Source organism: Thamnophis sirtalis, unplaced genomic scaffold (assembly GCF_051295495.1).
Source record: "Thamnophis sirtalis isolate CommonGarterSnake01/CBP01778 unplaced genomic scaffold, rThaSir2_p1.2 scaffold_5, whole genome shotgun sequence".
Lineage (NCBI taxonomy): Eukaryota > Metazoa > Chordata > Lepidosauria > Squamata > Natricidae > Thamnophis > Thamnophis sirtalis.
In genome coordinates this window covers 73,434,705-73,454,676 of record NW_028261385.1, presented here as the reverse complement: position 1 = coordinate 73,454,676, position 19,972 = coordinate 73,434,705, and the positions used below count along the sequence as shown (strand labels likewise).

General features: G+C 37.4%; 1 protein-coding gene across 2 annotated transcripts in view; it reads right to left on the bottom strand.

Moving 5' to 3' along the window:
* JAK2 (Janus kinase 2) overlaps positions 1-19,568 on the bottom strand; it is a 67,826-nt gene extending 48,258 nt beyond the window's left edge. For both annotated transcript variants that reach the window (XM_087716039.1, XM_087716040.1), the window contains exon 1: positions 19,326-19,568. The gene's annotated coding sequence lies outside the window, so the exon portion shown is untranslated. The remainder of the gene's footprint in view (positions 1-19,325) is intronic.
* Positions 19,569-19,972: the final 404 nt, after the last annotated feature.

Genomic DNA, 19,972 nt, shown 5'->3' with positions numbered 1-19,972 from the left:
CATACCAGCCATCAGCTCTGGCGTGCATGTGTGTGCCAGCCAGCTGATTTTTTGCCCCTCCAGAGGGCCAGGGGAGGCCATTTTCACCTTCTCCAGTCTTCAGGAAAACCTCCAGAGGCTGGGTAGGCTGAAAAACAGCCCCAATGGGCCAACCAGAAGTTCGTTTCCAAACTTCCAGTTAGGGCATTGGGGCTGTTTTTTGCCTTCCAGGGGCTTCAGGAAAGCCTCTGGAGCCTGAGGAAGGGTCAAGTATGCATGTCCTTGGGGGGGGGAGTCATGCATGCATGCACAGATGGGCAGGGAGATTGAATGGCCATGTGCATGCAATTTTGGCACGCAGTGCGCACAATTTTGGCACGCAGTATGAAAAAGGTTCGCCATCCCTGCAATAAATGTTTTAGCAGATGGTAACTATCCTGAAAACAAGTGCTGCCATAAACTAAACAATGTGTATGCTTCATATATTCAGAGTACAAATACTCAGGGATCAAAAACATGGAAACACTGTTCTCATTACAAAAAAGAATTACTGTAAAAACAAACGCCATTCTCAGAACGTAGAAAAGTTGGGAAATAATTAAATTCTTCCTTTTATGTACCGTATTTTTCGGACTATAAGACCCACCGGTGTATAAGATGCACAAAGATTTCAAAGAGGTTAAGTAAGAGAAAAAAGTTTTTGCCTTCCCTCAGCCCCTGCTGAAGCCTGCAGAGTGCTGCTGGGGGCTGAGGGAAGGCAAAAAAGCATCTGTTTTTGTAAAAACTGTCCATTTTTTGCAAAAATGGGAGCATTTTTGCCTTGTCCCAACTCTGCTGAAGCCTGCAGAGTTCTGCTGCAGACTGAGGGAGGGCAAAAAAGCCTCTGTTTTCAAACAATGATAGTTCCCGTAGGGAATGCATCATGAGCAAAACTTCATGTTCACTCATCTTTGAATATAATTAAAAAAACTAATGTTCATGGACACCCAGGAGGCAACCGTGACTTTAACCCAGTGATGACAAACCTTTTATATGCCCAAACTGTGCATGCGCAGCAAAGACCCGAAGACTAGCTGGACTGCGGGAGGCGGGGCATCCCAACACCAGGAGCGCAATAAAAGGTAAATTCTTTTCTTTCATGAGCTTCTATTTCATCGTTGGCAGGGAAATAGAAGCTCATGAAAGAAACGCCACGGAAATCTGACCTGAGGCGATGGCGCATGTGCCAGCAGAGAAGGCTCTGCGTGCCACCTCTGGCACGTGTGCCATAGGTTCGCAATCACCGCTCTAACCTCTACCAAAAGCTCTGATGCCTACAAATGTCCATCTACTTAACCTTTTGGGATGTTCCTGAAAGACGTATGAATGCCCATGTTGTAGCAACAGAGCAGAGTATTCATTTGTCTATACAGCTACATGTTGGTAAAAATAGAAGCAAAGAGACTGGCTAACATAAAGCAGTTGCTGAAAAAAATAGCTTCATAACTGCTCACTGAGGTCATAAGTAGGTAGATAAATAAGAGGATAAAGTTCAATGGTTGGACAAAAAATAACTAAAGTTTGTGGTGGGATAAACTAACTGAAGAATCATGTCAAATTCCTGACTGCAGTTATTCAATTTTTAGTAATGGATAACCAAATTGTTCTTGTAAACTTTCACAAAGATTATGAAACAACAACAGTACAGTCTGTGGCCAACCTCTGGTATTCAGTTATTCTGCCTCTGGATATGGATGTTCTGCTTAATTAAGAGAACTCACTGCAGAGGTTTCCTAAAGGCAGAGCTAGAACTAAACTTTGGAGAGACAGCCTGAGAGTTCTGAATGCTCCTTCGAAAATTGCTGTTAAAATATTTTTAATTTACAAAAAAGAAAATGTATTTATGCCTGAGACAGCTTCGCGTAAGTTTAAATTTAATACAGTTCCCCTACATTAAATTGAATCCCACTTTAAATAAAATTACATTTCTGGAAGCATTGAAATATTAATTTCATTTCCTTGCCCCCCCCCAAGCTAATGATAAGTTATATAAAAGATATCATATATAGCATACACCATATATTCTCTTAAGACTTCGTTCAAGCCTTATGTGAAATGAAGCACATCAAGTGTTAAGTAACAAATTAATAAACAGATAGAACATAGTGTTTTAACAACTGTTTATTTAACATAGTATTTTGTCCAATGTCTATGTATTTGCCACATATCTGAAAAGACAACTAGCCTGTAATCTAGATATAAGTCAACATGCATAATGAAGATTACACTTATCTCTGCCAACACAGCTTGACGGAAAGCAGAAAACCACAAAAACAGACCATGGCTTTGAAAGTAAACATCACTTGTAAAATGAAAAAAAATATGCACACACACACAAAAAAACCCGCTGGCGGTAAAACACTTGTGTTATACTATATGAAGTTTAAGATCTACAAAAGCTTTGTATGTTCTCCTCTCCATCTCATAGCATAACAATCTTTCTCGATTCAGTTGTTTTGGAAATAGAAATCAATTTGGACTGAAAAGATTTACATAATTCTTGGCCAATTTGAGAATTTGGAAAAAGAGCGATCATCCAATTTTGAGTTCACACATTCTATAATGGGTTATGGTTTGCTTAACCTTCATTTGCTTAATCACCTACAATTGATTTTATTTATATTAATCTATAAATCACCATTTACACACTATGTTTGCTAAATATGTTCAAGGCACAAAGCTAAAGTCATGCAAACTTGATTCTGTCTTAGCATGAGTTAATCTTTGCACTAAAGAGTTTGGTCTGTTAGCATTGTTGTTTTTAAAAAAATCATCTTTATTGTTGCAAACAAATCCCAGAAACTATGTGCTGTAAAAGGCTTTTATAGGAAAATATGAAATACAGGTAATCCTAGACTTACAACCACACTTAAGTAAGGTGGCTAAGTAAGTAGCACCTGATATTATGATCCTTTTTTTTGGCATGTTTAAGTGAATACTGCAGCCATTAAGGGAATCTGGCTTCTTCCATTGACCTTGTTTATCAGAAGCCAGCTGGGAAGTCGGCAAATGGCAACCACATTGTTCCTGGAATGCTACAACTGTTGTAAATACATGCTGTTTGCCAAGCACATGAATTTTGAGCATGTGACTGTAGGATGTTGCAACAGTTGTAAGTGCGAGGACTGGTTGTAAGTCACTTCTCTCAATGTCATTGTAAGTTCAAACAGTCACAATGTTGTTAACAAATGGTTGTTAAGTGGAGGATTACCTGTACTATCTCACAAAGACTTTGGCCAGTGATGTAAAATAGTCTACACCTTCAAAACAAACATTCATATATTTACTCCTTTATCATCAGGTTATAATTTTGCAGTAGTTTATTTTGCAAAAGCAAACAATGTCAGAATACCCTTAGTTCTTGATGCTTCTCGGCAACAAACAGAACAGGAAGTTAATGATTTGGGGTCTTTTTCTAGTAGGCTGAAGTACATTTATAAGCATTTATACAAGTAAAATACTTCATTTAATCATACATATAATGCCCAAAATATCATAACTAATATTTCAAAAGGGACAATTAAAAATTACAATTGATTCTGCTCATTGGTTTTAGATTAGTTCTTTAGTTACTATTCAGGTCCACATTTTACGATGATATGACATAAATTTCCATTTCAATTTTTCATAGATATTGATGGTAATCAAAAATTTGTAGACAATGTTTCTGCAATGTCATTGCCCCCCCCCCTAAAGTCCTCCTCACTCACCTCAGCTTTTAGAAGTAATTAAGCACTAGGTACTATTCCTCAATTCAACCTTTAAAAGAAGATTCTTAAGTTGTATGGGAGAACAGAGTTATAGAACTCTATGCAGATAGCGGCTGGTTAACAACTACTTTGTATAGTAACCATTTGAAGTTCCAATGGCACTGAAAAAGTAACTTCATTATTGGTCCTCAATCTTAAAATGGTCATATGATTGCTGTTCGGATGCTTCAAAACCGACACACATTTATTACATTCACAGGATATCTTAGACACTTGAAAAACATTTGTGAGCTTCAAAACTGACTCCAATAAGAAAAATCAATGGAGAAATTAGTAGGTTGCAAGTTGTGGTCATGTGATATCACACTAAACGATCACCAATTATTTGCTTAATGACTGCACTGGACATTAAGCAAATGTCTGATATACTTATGTGTTTCTTAACTAGTGTGTTGCTTAGCAATGGAGTTGCAGAGCCCAAAGATGGTAGTTAAGTGAAGACTACCTGTATTTATACTACCTAACACAAATAATCACACACAACAAATTCAGGGGTGACACACTTTTTATTATTTATAAAATGTAATCAAATTCCATGCTAAGTGAAATGATAACTCAAGTGTTAATGACGGATATTTTGAACTACCCCAAATGCTGGAGAGAAAATATTTGCAACAACAAAAAACACTAAGACTCTAAGACTCTTCTGTTGCCACAAATGTCTTAAAACCAACTGTTTAATTTATTAATCTGTTATACATGTATTATAATGAAGCAAAATAAGAAAAAGTCACATTCTGTTACAATATTCCATTGTACCTCTATCTGATCCAGTTCTGAAAAATATATAATTAATGCTTAACAGTGATTTCTTTTTTTTTTTTTTTTTTTAAAATCAGATTGTATAAATTGCCACAGTCTGACCATTTTCAAACTCTATTTTGGCAGCAGAAAATGGATTTAAAAGAAGGCTATGAACAGTGATAAGGTAAGACTACTTCAGTTGCTTTAATAAATAAGCTACCTTAGAAACTAGAAGAGGAAATATAAAAGCTGTAATACTTCTGAATCATTCGGCAGCTTTGGATGGTATCAGTTATAGCATCATTCCCTGCTGTCCTTGTGTAGTGATTGGGATTTTTCCTGTTGGCACATGTTCAGAAAATGGTCCTGGGAGTTACCTTCAAAGAATATTTACAGACAGGGCTAATGCCTTTGACAGTAAATATAACTTAACTCCTCTCTCAGGATCAGGTAAATATAATAGGCATTTTAGAACTACAACATGAAACTAGTTTAATGATTCTTCTGCCAGGAGTATGAGGCTTAAATATGATTTTAAAAATTAATCACCTGAAAAATTATTTCTTCAGGGAGCTAGACATTTTTGTTCTGAATACAGAGCTAAGTATTTTTCTTCTAACATTAATCACTTAAAATTCTTACAATATGAGATGCTAATTTTTCATTTTCCTCCAATGGAAAAATATTTTAGAGAAATATATTTACCAAAGCAAGACTTTAAAAAACATCAATATTTGTCAATCCCAGGTCCTTGGAAAGGACTTCATAAATTGATAAAAATGCCAAATCCAGTTTAAACATCTGGCTGATTGTGTGATGAATCAGTAATAAAAAAAAGTAAATCCAATCATTCCCGAGATTGTAAACATTTTTTAAACCTTGCATAAACTATTTTTTTAACTATGGAAACTGCTTTGAGTGTTTCTAAAAAATATAAATTCTGTCAGTAACATTAAAATTTAAACAAAGAAGTCAAAACAATGCAATTAAAAGACAGAAGATTGAGAAAATGCTAATCTAATTTGCAGGAACAAAAACTGGGTGGAATAAAAACCCAGCAACAAAATTCAGAATAACTTGGTAGGTTAAAGAACTGAGAGGGAAATAATAGTTAAATTTATCACAGATAAACCCAAAGTTCTTTAATTAGGAAACAAGAATAAAACTCACATGTACAGAATGGAAGATGCCTGGTTAGGTAGTAATATTTGGTGTGTTTTTTTTTTAAAGACTTAGAACATGAAAAACAACAAAGTAATCCTCAGCAGAAGACTATGTCCTGGTGTGGTATTTTAAAGAGACAAATTGTAACACTTTATGTGTTGCAAGCAGAAACTAAGCAGGGGAAAGGTAGGTTGGAATTCTTGGGGGATATAATTATAATTCTGCTACATACATACAGAAGTATCCTGTGTCCAGGTAAGTTCATGCTTAAGAGCTCTCTTTAATGTACAAGCCATCTTACTTGTAAAGTGAGTGTAGGTATATTTGCAGCAGGTAGTTTATAGCAAACAGTGATTTTAATGCTTGTGGCTTTGTTCTTTTACAAGATGCATTTGTTCTTTGTACAAATATGAATTTTATTATCCTTTTCCTCCCTGTGTAGTAAGAAAGTTACCTTGAACATATGAATGAAAGCCAGTTTTAAAATTAGCATCGAATTGTATTGCTTAAGCAACACATACAGCACCCAGAGGCCTAGGTATACAAAAGAGACTTAGGCATATCTATTCATAACTTGTGGGCTACAAATGATATTTCTATCATTTTCCATCTCCTCTAAAATCTCAGAGTTTTCAAGGCTTAGGTGAACTTAGAATAACATAATAAAAGTCAATCAATAAAATCATATGCAAAGTGGAATAGAATAATTTTTAAAGCTTCTGGAAAGAATTTCAGTTGACATAAACACGCGAAACTTCATATGAGCCTCCTCTTGACAAGTCCAAATCAAGAGTTTAACTACCAAATCACCACCATGAACCAGGATGGGTCTGAAGATGATCTGAATATAGAGTGTTAATATGCAAGCGGGGGGGGGGGGGGGGGCTTTTAGATACTGTACATGACTCCAAATTGGAAACAGACCAGGAATTAGTGGAACTGTTTGCATAAGTGGAATTAGTGGAATTGTTTCACAAGTGACAAGAAACATTTCTGAGACTTGGTCTTAATTAAGTAACCAGCGTGCAATATTCTTGATTTCACTTGCTTTCTGAGTCCTGTACTTTTTATACAAACTAGGCAAGTTGCTGCAGCAACATAATTGAAACTTTTGTGAAGAAACCAAATCCTTTAATGAGCTAAATAAAATCCATCTGTTAGTGTGGTTGGTGTACTCTACATTACAGACTCAAGTCAAGGGCCATTTATGTGTGAAGTAATTGTATAACAATTTCAGTGAACTAACTTTAAAGAGAGAAGGCAAAAAAAAATGATCTAATGTTTCAGGCACTATGTTAGAAAGCAGGAGGCCATGAATTCAAGTCTCACCTTAGTCATGAAAGTCAGAGGGATGACCTTGGGCTAACCACTTTCTCTCAGCCTACCTACCTCTCAGGTTGCTGTGGGGAAAAGAGGAATTATGTTTGCGGGATACAAATAAATTAAATAAATTAAACCAATCCAATGCTGTAGCAGCTACTTGATTAGCCATGGGAAGAAGGCAGGGCGGATCAGCAAACATTTAAATGTCTAATAACTGCTGTCGCAGACGATTTCTAAAGCTGAGAAGCCAGACAAAGGTAAATACAGGCATAGATAACACAGGTCTGCAGAGTATTGCTCTAGCTTAAAAAGAAAGAGCACTGAACTTATTTTAAAGAGATATGCCTTTTCTACATTACGAAAGATACAGCATTTAAAACTGCAACTGGGTATGTAACTATCAGCCAAACTTACTTCACTGAGTTGTCATTATATATAAAATAGAAGGCAAGACTATTATATATGTTTGACACCTTGATTAATAAAAAAAATACTTCGAATAAAAACCTAATAATAAATAGTACACTCCATGTCTAATTTATAAACTTTACATTAAAAAAAAACATTCTGCAGCACTTTCCAGAATTCAAAATATCCCAAGGAAAAGATCATTTGGATGAGATGCATATATTTTAAAACACAGTTGAATTTCAAGTCTTTTTACACATGCTGTCTGTAGGTTTTCTTAATTTTAAATTGAATCTGATCATCAAATTTATCAGACTTCTCTTTTTTGGTGCAATCTGTACTTGTGTGAGATGAAATTACTACAAATTAACATCTTAGGCATCAGCAAGTTTCACTATGTTGATTACGCTCCAAGTTCCTACTGCAATTCTGTCTTTGCAACGTCGGCTTTTCTTTTCCCGTATGGCAACAGTGACAACTAGACATCCCCAAAGCATTCATCAAAAATCCCATTAGTACTCCAAAAGATCCCCAGTTTCTCCTCAGTGGCACATTGAGTGGCATATGACCTGACGGCTTTATAATTAGGCAATATATCATCAATAATTTCATGTTTTATCCATATGGTTTTCTTGGTAAAAAATATAGGAACAGTTTACATCAAGGGTGTCAAACTCATGTCGTCACTGCATCTTCTTATATTGCTGCTGCTTTATATAGGTGTCTGTCTGTTTGCTTGGATGAACTTCATTCTTTTAGGTGACCTAGCTGGGAATATATATTCTTGGCATACATTATTGTCATTCTTTACTGATCCTTCCAGGAATGTCCCCTTGCCACAACAGAATATTATCTAAAGTAAAAGGTAAATGCCTCTCTCGCACATATGTGCTAGTCATTCCCGATGCTAGGGGGTAGTGCTCATCTCCGTTTCAAAGCTGAAGAGCCAGCACTGTCTGAAGACAACTCCGTGGTCATGTGGCCAGCATGACTAAATGCCAAAGGCGCACAGAATACTGTTACCTTGCCACTAAGATGGTCCCTATTTTTCTACTTGCATTTTTACATGCTTTCAAACTGCTAGGTTGGCAGAAGCTGGGACAAGTAATGGGAGCTCGCTCCAACATGTGGCGCTAGGGATTCGAACCGCTGAACTGCCGACCTTTCTCATTGTCTTAGCCACTGAGACACTGTTATATTGCCTATAACAGTGGTTCCCAAACTTGGCAACTTTAAGACTTGTGGACTTCAACTCCCAGAATTCTCCAGCTAGCTCTTCTGGCTGGAGAACTCTGGGAGTTGAAGTCTACAAGTCTTAAAGTTGCCAAGTTTGGGAACCACTGGCCTATAACATTGCAAAAAGGCTAAGAACAAGAATCATGAAAACAATCAAAATCTTTCCAGCCACAAAGGTAAATATGAAGATACTTAATGAAATATAAAGGTTACTATACAAGGTGGTGTTATGGAGTTAGATACTACCTCATTAAATTAATGCTGAATTTTAGTCTTTCAGTCAAATATTACATAAGTCTTAAAGTAGTTAAAGCAGCAAAACACTCAACACTGTTCTGGCAAGAGATGTCATTAGTTTTCAGATTCATAAAATTTATCCATCTTACCCAGATTATTTTGCAGATGCTCAGTTTACTTTTAAAGTTTAAAAATAGGCAATATTAAACACAGAGTTTCTTTGTTCAGATTTTACACAGAAGGGACACACTATAACCTATTATTCAAAATAATATGTTGCAGTCTCCCTTCAAATACTAACATAGCACCTCAAAATTTAAGCCACAAAGTTACAAATTAAAGAGAAATTCCAAAAGCAAACTATGTGTCTTACTTTTAAAGGAAATTCTGTAGCTGACAGTAATGTCTGATTTGGTCATCTATTAGATTACACTGAAAATATCAAGACAGCACCATAAATTCTCACTGACTGTACATCATTCTACAAAAGCATCACGGCATATCAGATATACATGTGTGGAAGGTGTATGTGTGTGGGAGGGACTTTCACTGTATACATCTGATTCTGGATTACCCTATTTTTTTCTTGGTTAAAATATTATACAGTGTAATTTTTGTAATTGCTTAGAAGTTAAGTAGTCAAAATTATATAAAGAGACTGTTCTATTTGTAAGGAATATTTTTAATGTGCATTGTTACATGGAAAAGTCCTCAATAAATCTGAAAATAGGTCAAAACAAGTAATATCACAACTCACATTTTTCCTAAATCAACTCTTAATTGAATAGTCTACAGATTAATTTTTTACTTAAGGGAAAATTTATGTTGTCATTAATTTTATCATCATCATCATCATCATCATCATCATCATCATCATCATCATCATCATCCCTCAGGCTGCTGAGCAAGATTAAAGGAGCAAAACCTATACAAACGTCAGTGCAGTCACTTTAATACCAGTCTGGGGTAACACAGAATCTTGGAATCTATAAGAGGAATTTCACAGCTTCATTTAAAATAAGTTATTTAAAACTGAATCTCTCTGACTGGTTTGAATTTTTTTAATGAATGTACATTGAAGTATGATTACTGAGCAACCATAATAAACTGTACAATTATCAAAATCCATTAAATAACTCAGTGCCTTTAAATTTTTGTAACAAACATGCTTCAAATAAATAGTTCCCTTTTCTAAAATAAAACCAATTATCTTCTTCGGTACTCTTGTCCCTCATCAATTCTAAGAAAAAATATATTCAGAAATGAAAACTTATGAGTCAGAGATTCTCCATTAATTTTACCGTAACTCTGTTAAAACACATGTATTTCTGGAACCAAAGCTTATATGGCCAGGTCATGTAGACCTGCCTATTTGTAGTCATTACAACCATACCACTTATTCAGAATATGGCAAGCTCTTTAGAGAGCTTTACAATTGTGTACAAATTGGTCAGAGTTCCTGTCTAAAGTTTGTCCACCACTCAATTTATAACAAAATGTTTACAATGTATTAACAGCTAGCACCAGCTCAGAAAACTGCACAATGGATATCAGCATAAAAAATGGCAGATTACGCAGTCTGAGAATTTAATGCCAATGATGTCACAAGACAACTGATGCATTTACAAAGCTAAGGCATAATGCTGCATAATTCTAGCTTATAATTCATAGTGAAAACTGTTCCTATTACTAATCTCTCCCATTCAGCATTAAGGGGAAGCAATTAGATATAAAAATATTAATGGACCAATAAAAATTGTATGCTTAGAATTTTTAGAATTGTCTCTGACTTGAAATCAAAACTTGTTAGAAAAAGAAAGAAGAAAGAGAAGTTAAGATTCTATTCCAACATAATTTCTGTTTTGTTAGCCAAACTAACTTTCAATAGAAATAACAAGATACATCTGTGAATAATAACCCAGAATTTTAGCTTAGAACAGAGAAGCTAGAATTGAAGAGCCAGAGCAATGATTCTGATTAAGTGACATGCACTTTTATGAAAATAGCTCACTTGAAACCCAATAAATGAACTACAACATTAATTAATTCTTTAAATGCACACTTTTTTGCTGTATTCTATTATTAAATAGCTCTTCTTTATTTTTCTTGTTTACTATAGAAAATAAAAAGTATGTTGCATTCTATTTCAACTTTCTATAATTGTATAGGTTCAATGTAGACCATATAGTCCAAAATTAAAGTTTCAAAATCTAAGGGAAATCCAATAAAAGCAAAAGCAAAATCTCAAATGTTATCTTAAAAGATAAATACTGTTCAGCTACTGAACAGTTCAGAAGAAAAGTGTACTTTACTGAGAGGATAAGATAAATTAATTGGACTCAATTACACATGAGATACTGGACAGAAAAAAATGGATTTAGCTGTGTACTGGACATTCAACATAACTTTGATAGTATTGAACAAAACAGTATTTCATTCAACAACAAAAAATACTGTTGTTGGACTAAAATCTCTAAAAGCAGCTTAGAAATATGCCTGCATGTGGCAAGTCCAAATAATGTAACAAAATTATCTGAAAACAACTCAATAATCAGCTTTAAATATGCATTGAGTCTATTAACAATTCAAAAAATATTTTAACTTACTTTGTGGGTATATTTATGTCACAAGAATAGAAAAATATTTTTCCATAACAGAATTAATTTTTATTTCATCCCTCCCAAGAGCTAAAATATTTTGTCAATCATAAAAGACCCCTCAGCTACAGAACCTTTTAAAGTAACATTTGCAATTAACTGGTACTGAAGTGTAAACATTGCACAGAAGATATTTCAGCAACCTTAGCCATTTTAATAGCTTTACAAGTGCCAAACTCTTTAGAAAGTATTCCACTCAAGATCAGACTTTAACTCTTGTGTTACTGATATTAGAAACTCTAGAGAGCAAATATAATGTAGCATCCTGTATTATATCAGTTTTTCAATTGATAGTTTGTAAGCCTGGATAGTGAGATAGGCAGCATACATATTTAATAAGTAAATTTAGTAAATAAATAAACTCTTGAAGTTTTCTTTACCATCTCAGAAAACCAAAATCAGTCCTTCCTGTTCTTTGGAAAGCTTAATATTTAATACAAAAACTGCACCATTTGCATCACAGGGGCTACAAGTACCCACCAGCGTCAGGTAAATTACCCTTACAAAGGCAGGTCCCCTTATCCCCACCAGCCAATTTCTACATATATATTCCCTCTGAATCACCCTGCTGCTTTCTTTATATACATTGTCTTCAGATTATGACCACTCATTTAGTAACAAGTCAAAATGTGATGGTGCTGAGAGGGGAATATGACAGTTCTCAGAATTTTGGTCATCATGAAATGCCCACAGTCACAGTGATCACAATTTCCAATTTTCCCAGAAGCAAAGTCAATGGTGAAGCTAGCAGGAAGTTGGAGGTTGTGTTCACATGAAGTTCTCATTTACTGACATTAACCAGGATTGCCAGAATTCATTCATTTATTTATTAAACCATTTTTATGGCCACCAAACTGACACACTGTAACTCTGGATAAAAATTTAAAAATATCAAAGATTAAAAACATTAAAAAACAAAACACCCTACCTCACCCCACCCCCAAGCAACAATACAATCATATCAAGCACTTGATTGGCTCCATATCTGCTTGAAGTCCTCAGCCTGCAGACAGAACCAGGTCTTCAGAGCCTTCCTGAAAAGTAACAAAGTAGAAGCCAATTTTATCTTTGGGGATATTTTCCATAGGGAGGAGGCCCTTTTTCTTGGTCCCACCAGGTGCATTTCTTGCATAGATGGGACCTACAACATGCCCTGCCTTCCTGGTAGGTTGGGTAGATATAACTGGAGAAAGGCAGTCCTTGCCATTACAATTTCAGTCCCAATTACCACTGTAACCCACAGACTACCTGTAGGTGGGATGGAAATAAGAGAAGGCATATGATCCTCCCCTTTATTACCATATTTAAAAGAATATGGGAAAAAATAAAAGAGAATTTAATTATTATGATCCACTCTCTTGCACTTGATCTGCATTTTAATTAACACCTGGAAGAAAGACTACTCAAAGAAACTAGCTCTTTCTATTTGTTCTTGCAAAAGAATCACTCTGAAACTTTCAGCTTTAACCTCAATCAGATAATTATTTCTCTTTTTTGTCATAGCTGGTTCTCAGTATCTGCTAGACACTAATCCTCATTAATATCTGACCTTCCTTTACTGATGCTGAAGCAGCTCTGGGGGTGGCAGAGGAAAGAAAAGGTTGCAGGCCTGTAAAACTTGCCCAGCAAAGCGAACACCATACAGTCCTCACTACTGTGACAGATGGAGGAGGGGTTCCTGGTGCTGTGAGTAATTAATAGGAACAATTTAAATAAACACAGTGCTGTTTTATTATAGTCCTGGTATCTCTTTTCACATTCTCTTGCTTCAGTATCCACCCTGCAAATTCCAAATTAGCCAGCATTACAAGAATTTTTTCTACAATGGAAGTGTTTCTTGCACATATCCTTTCTTTTTTAATGTTTATTTAGGGGTGGGATTTTTTTGTCAGAAATCTCATCCCTGCCTTGCCTTAGATTTATGCTGGACGTTGGAGATATCTGTTGGGGTTCATCTTGCCCCCTCAGTATGGATTCTGTTGAATAAAAAGGAAACAGTATCTAAGACAGCATCTGGCAGTTTCTCCATGGACAGGTATGGCCTATCTGAAATCAAAAGAAAAGTCTTTTTAACAGTTGTCTCTGGAAGTAATACAGGCACAGTATGTCCTGTGCCAATGTATACATTTTCCTTTTTCCAGCTTTGGAAGTGCTCATTTTGGGAATGGAACTAAATTATTAGGAACTAAATAAAATCCTTTGGGTTGAAGTATATAATATTTTTATCTAATCAGGAATGCAATGAGCAGCCCAAGGGCTACTTTTATCTTCCAGAGCATGAAACAAAATGGGAGCAAAAAGGTTTTGGCCATATTTAAAGTCTAGGTAAGGGGAAGAGCAAAACAAATGAAAGCTTCAGAAATATTAGACCTTACTGAGTGGAACACTTCACATGTCTTAATGAAGAGAGAGTTTCCTGTATTTGTGGGTTATGATTGTCTTCATTAGGCACAAGGCCTTCATGCTGGCACAAATGAAAATGTGCATGCTTCCTACCAGCTATGCTAAGCTGTGATGATACGGCAATTTACTAAACTTTGGCATCTGAAAGAGCCATTCAACAAGTTTACCATGACTACATATATGACCTCATCACTATTATTCTGCTACATGAAACAGTATAATGGTCATTGTCTATGAACATCATAACATCACATTATGATGTCTTGCAAAGAGAACAGAACTATCTGCTCTTCAAAAGGAAGGTGGGATGTGTTTCCTATGTGTCCTCTTAATGCAACAACACTATTTTTACATCCTGACCAAAAGTGTCTTATTAAAAAAAAATGTCTTTATGTATAAAGCAGACATATGTTGCTTAGACACTTAATCCTCATTTATATCTAACCTTCCTTTGCTGATACCTAAAATAAGCAACTTTGGGCGTGGAGGGGAAAAAAGAGGTTGCAGGGCTATACAACTGCCCAATGAAAGCAACCTCTTCATTACTGGAACTCATCCTGGCAGATAAGTTTCGAACGCTGTAATTAATGGGACAATTCAAATAAACATGCTGCTTTATTTCAGTTCTGGCACCTCTTTTAATATTCTTCTGCTTTGGTATGTATATTACAATTTCTAAAGTAGCCAGCAAGAGAGGAATTTCAGGGGAAAAATCCGTTCTTCTTTTAAAATCATTTTTTGTGGATTCACCTCCTTTTGCGCTGCCTTTTCTGCCATACCAAAGGGTGGTACCAATTATGTCCAACAAAGAATATAAATCTGTTCTACACTAATTATGCCTTCTATGAATTCACTACTATCTATCTCTGTCCATCACTGGGTGCCCTTCAACTGTGTTGGACACATTCATTTTCTTTACGCCCAACTCTTGTTACAAAAAATGCCCAGGTTCGGTTTATGGTCACTCATACATTCACAGTCTATTATGACAAATGGCTCTTGTAAACCCCCCCCCCTTTGCTTTCTAGCTGGGGTTCCCAGATAAGTACAGCTAAAGTAGATGAGACATATAATTCTGATCAACAGCCAGGAAATAATTAGCAACACATATAAATCATTTTCAACCAAGGCACAGAGATACAGAAACACAGAGACAATGAATTTTAAAGTAGCAGCAAAACTTTACTGGTTACAATGTACATTTCCTCCCATACACTCATCTCCACTTATTTGACTATTCCTTTAGCCTGGTATTGGGAATTGTAAGTATTCTACATAAACAGCTTACTTTCTTAAAGTCCTTTCCTCCCCAACCTTTCCACTATGTAGAGGGAGGGGGGAAAGTGCTTTTTGTAAGTAACCGCTCCTTTGCCAGATTTTTTCCAGCTGGCTGGTGCATTGTTTTCATTATGTAGAAGAGCAAACTCTTCTAATCCCTTTCTCGCCAATCTCTCTGCTCTATGGGGAGGAGAAAAAGTCAGGCAAAGGAGAGATTGCCTAAAGAAATAGCTTATTGGCCCCTCAAGAATGGAAAGATTGGAGAGAAAGGAATTTCAAGAGGGTACTGAAAGCTATTTGCATAGTGCATCTGCAGCTCCCAGGCCAGGCATGAATACATTGCTTTTGATGTGTAGAAGAGTTAATTCTCCTGCAAACCCTTCCTCTCCAATCTCTATACTCTGCAACAGAGGGGGGGAAAGTGACAAGTCAGGTATAAAATATGTACTGACTGTAATGCCGATCATATGAGTAATACTATGAAGGTGATAAATTGCCTGTAATGTTGAAGGTCATAAATAAGAACTACCTGTAATTATATATGGGATTGAGTGTTTCTGTCAAGTTGGGTCTTTTTGTCTTCTTCAGATGACCTTTCTTCTTTGATTTCCTCCTTATGTTTCTCTCCAAGGAAACTTTTTGAGGAGATTGACTTAGTCCTCTCTGCTTAAGTGCTTCATCTTTAGGTTATGGCTGCTTCACCTAGTCTCACACTCCAATGATCTTTGCCAGGCATTTGCATGTATAAATATGTATGTACATATGTACACAGTCAAAATCCTAAACAGTGTGCTTGATATAGATATGAAAAAATATGCTCATCTGAATATTTTACATTGTTTCCTATAAACCCACTTTCATTTAGTTGTAGTCTGGAGACACATTCTTCTCCCCAGGTGAACTTTAAATGTCCAGGATGTAATATAACTATTATTTATTTAAATCTCAGATCATTCCATAATCATTTGAAAAGTCAAGATATAAAACATGTTTTTTTTTGTGTTTCCTTATTTTTCAAGAGTAGTGTCATTCTGATTTTCTTCTCTAATACATATACATATATACATATACATATACACACACACATATATATTGCATTTGTGCTGATAAATAAAGGGAGACTAGTATAGATCTATTTCAAGCTATTTAGCTCTCATCAGCTAGCCATACCCTTACTAGGAATCGAACCTAGGCTAGCTGATGAGAACTAAATAGCTTGAAACAGATCTATACTAGTTGCCCTTTATTTATTTATCAGCACAAATGCAACACAAATGTAACAAAGGCAAGATAAAAAAAAATGGATTTCTGCCTGGATGGCTCCTAGGGTGAGCCGAAAGACAGAAAAAGGGAAGCAGTATGCTCCCTCCCATATTTGGGAATACCAGGGGTTGTGACACCATACACACACACACAGAGACACACACACAGACACATATTGTACTGATAAAACTTATGGAGGATAGCAACTTACAACATAGTGGACAGCCAATCTGATAATCATGAATCTGGATCATGGTTAGACAGGTAAGCTAGGTAAGACAGCTACTTCTGTGTCCTTCCCAACTTAAAATCATATATGCAAAACTGTGGAAAGATTGCATTTTTCTCTCTCCACAGATATAAACAGGCCTGAGGAGACTGTTCTCTTGTCAGAGACCCCTCTATCTTGATTTTAATTTTTGTTTAAATATAGAGAGTTACACCACAGATCATTCATTACACCCATTCACAATTCATGTTGTTGTTTGTGAACCAGCAGTTCCTCTGTAGATTTATAATCCTTAAAAAAAAACCTGTACTACTAAATCTCCAACATTATAATGTGTGATCATTCCCTACAAAGTACTCATATCTTCCTAGAGTTGCAATTCAACTTTTGAAAAGGAGAAGGGTAGATGAAGTAGTCTATCAGATCAAGCAAAAAGAAGCAGTGATAAATACCATATTTTTTGGAGTATAAGATGCACCTTTTTTCCTCAAAAAAGAGGCTGAAAATCTGGGTGTGTCTTATACATCAAATACAGCATTTTTTGCCTCCCAAACCCTGCCCCCTTCACCAAAATGGCTGTGCATACCCTTATGGAGGCTTTCAGAGAGCTCCTGAGGGTGGGGGAGGGCAGAAATAAGCAAAAAACAGGCCGTTGTTTGCCCCCCAGCCCTCAGCAGCACTCTATAAGTCTCCATAAGGCTATGCATGCAGTTTTTTGACAAAAAACGGGCCATTTTTTGCTCATTTTTGCCCCCCTCCAGGAGCAGTCTGCAAGCCCCCACAAGGCTATTCATGCCCTTTTTTTAAAAAATGGGGCCATTTTCACGAAAAACGGACCATTTTTGGGAGGTTTGCAGAGTGCAAAAACCTTTTGGAAAGCTCTTTAACTGATTGATGAGAATTACATTGATCAAGTGCTGTGTCAACAGAAACAAAGTTAGGTGCTGCAGATAGTCAGCAATTTCCTTCTCCAGCACATGGAGAAATACACCTGGAAACATCTACCTACCTACCTACTCTCCCTCCCTCCCTTCCTACCTACTGTATTTCTCTCTATATATCCCTCTACCTACCTACTCTCTCTCTCTCCCTACCTATCTACTGTATTTCTCTATCTCTCTTTCTATTTCTCTCTCTATCCCTCTACCTACCTACCTACTCTCTCTCCCTACCTATCTACTGTATTTCTCTCTCTATCCCTCTACTTACCTACCTATCCTCGCTCTCTCTCTTCCCCTACCTACCTACTGTATTTCTCTCTCTCTTTCTATTTCTCTCTCTATCCCTCTACCTACCTACCTACCCTCGCTCTCTCTTCCTTTACCCACCTACTGTATTTCTCTCTCTCCCCCTCCCTTTATCTAATTACCTAACTACTCTCTCTCTCTCTCCCCCTACCTACCTGCTGTATTTCTCTCTCTTTCTCTCCCTCTCCATCCCTCTATCCACCTACCTACTTTTTTTTTTTTAAATGCCTCTTTAAAACCTTGGTGCGTCTTATACTCCGGTGCATCTTATACTCAGAAAAATACGGTACATCAGTTTCCTAAAGTTGATGTAGAGAAAATGTTGATTCTGGCTAGATTCTCATATGCCAAATCGTGGTTTTGTCACTTGTGCCAAAAGCATGTTATGGTGCAAGCACAGCCAGATTGGCTGCAAACCACAACTTCTTCCAATCACTCTGAGCAAAGACGTTCGCCACCCCCTCTTTTTCTTCCCCCACTGACAAGCCACAGGACCTTTGTCTCCTTTTAAGACTAATTTCTAGAATGTCAGTTTTATAAGCAGGGGTGGGGGGTAGAGGCCAAAATCAAGTCACACAAGCTATCTCTCAAAAAAAGAATCTCCCTAAGGTCTGGGACAGGTCACCTCAAAGTTTTAAATATTTAAAAATGCATGCTATATCTTAGGAGGGCGTTATTTTTTTTAAAGCCACATCCTTTTGGTTAAAAAGAAAAAAAATATGAAAGAGAGGAATTAAGAGGCCACCGCGGCCAACTTCATCTCGCCTAAATAGCCTCAAATAAGAAAATGGTCGGCTTTAAAAAAAAAAAAGACGAAATAAAAGGACACCCCCGGAGCTTCTATCAAATTTGTCCCCCGGCTTATTCTGACACATTAGGGGCCGTCTTTCAGTTTCGCTTTTTTACCCAGAGGCGAGGGGGATTTTTGAGGGGTAGGCGGTTCGATGAATTAAAAAAAAAAATACCCCAAGCTGATCTTTCTCTGCCCTTAGAATAAATGTCAACGACAAGCACGAATAACCTGCAACTTCCCCGCCCTTTTCCTTAAAAATAAATTTTAAAAATTAAAATAAAAAAACACCATGCACGCACAACCTGATTATTACCCGGTTAGTTAACAAAACCTCGGAGAGCACCAAAAACTCCCAACAGCTCAATCCTGGAGAGGTTTATTTTCCAATGGAGTGGGATGGGGAAAAAAAACCTTAAAAACCCCCAAACTTTTTTGCCTTTTGCAAAAGTGACATCTTAAAACCGGCCGCCCCGCACCCGCTGCTCCTGCAATTAATTGCGGGCGAGTCCCCACGGATACTCGGACCAAAACGGGCGCCCGGGGAAGTTAACTCACCCGGGTTTCGGTGGTGTCGGCGGAGAGCTTCCTTCCCAAGCTCTCCGAGGAACGGCTGCAAGTTTCCCTCGGCCGGGAGGAGGAAGAGGAGCTGCTGCTGTTGCTGCAATTGCTGCTGCTCCTCGGCCGCCTGCCAGCCACTGCCGAGCTCGGCCTTCAGCGGCGGTTTGCAGGCTCCGTTTCTTTTGCTCGCTCGCTCGTCGGGTCCGCCTTTCCTGCTTGCTGGTCTTCCGGAGGGAGGAGAGAGAGAAACAGAACAGCCGCCGCCACCGCTTCCGCACAGCGCTCCGGAGGCCCCGCGCGCGCACTCGCGCCGGGCCTACGTTAGAGCGCGCGACCTACGTCGCCAAAGAGAGCGAGGAGGCGCGGGCAGGTTCCTCCTCCTCCCCCCCCCACCGGGAGGAGGAGTCATATAACCTGCTTTCTCAAGTTGCTTCAGAAGAAAGCGGGGCTTTAGTCCAGGGATCTCCAACCTTGGCAACTTTAAGCCTGTGATGGATATCAACTCCCAGAATTTCCCAGACAGCTATGCTGTTATGCTGGCTGGAGCTATGCTGGCTGGGGAATTCTGGGAGTTGAAGTCCAGCAGGCTTAAAGTTGCCAAGGTTGGAAACTCCTGCTTTTGTCGAGATCAGAAGGGCTGGGTG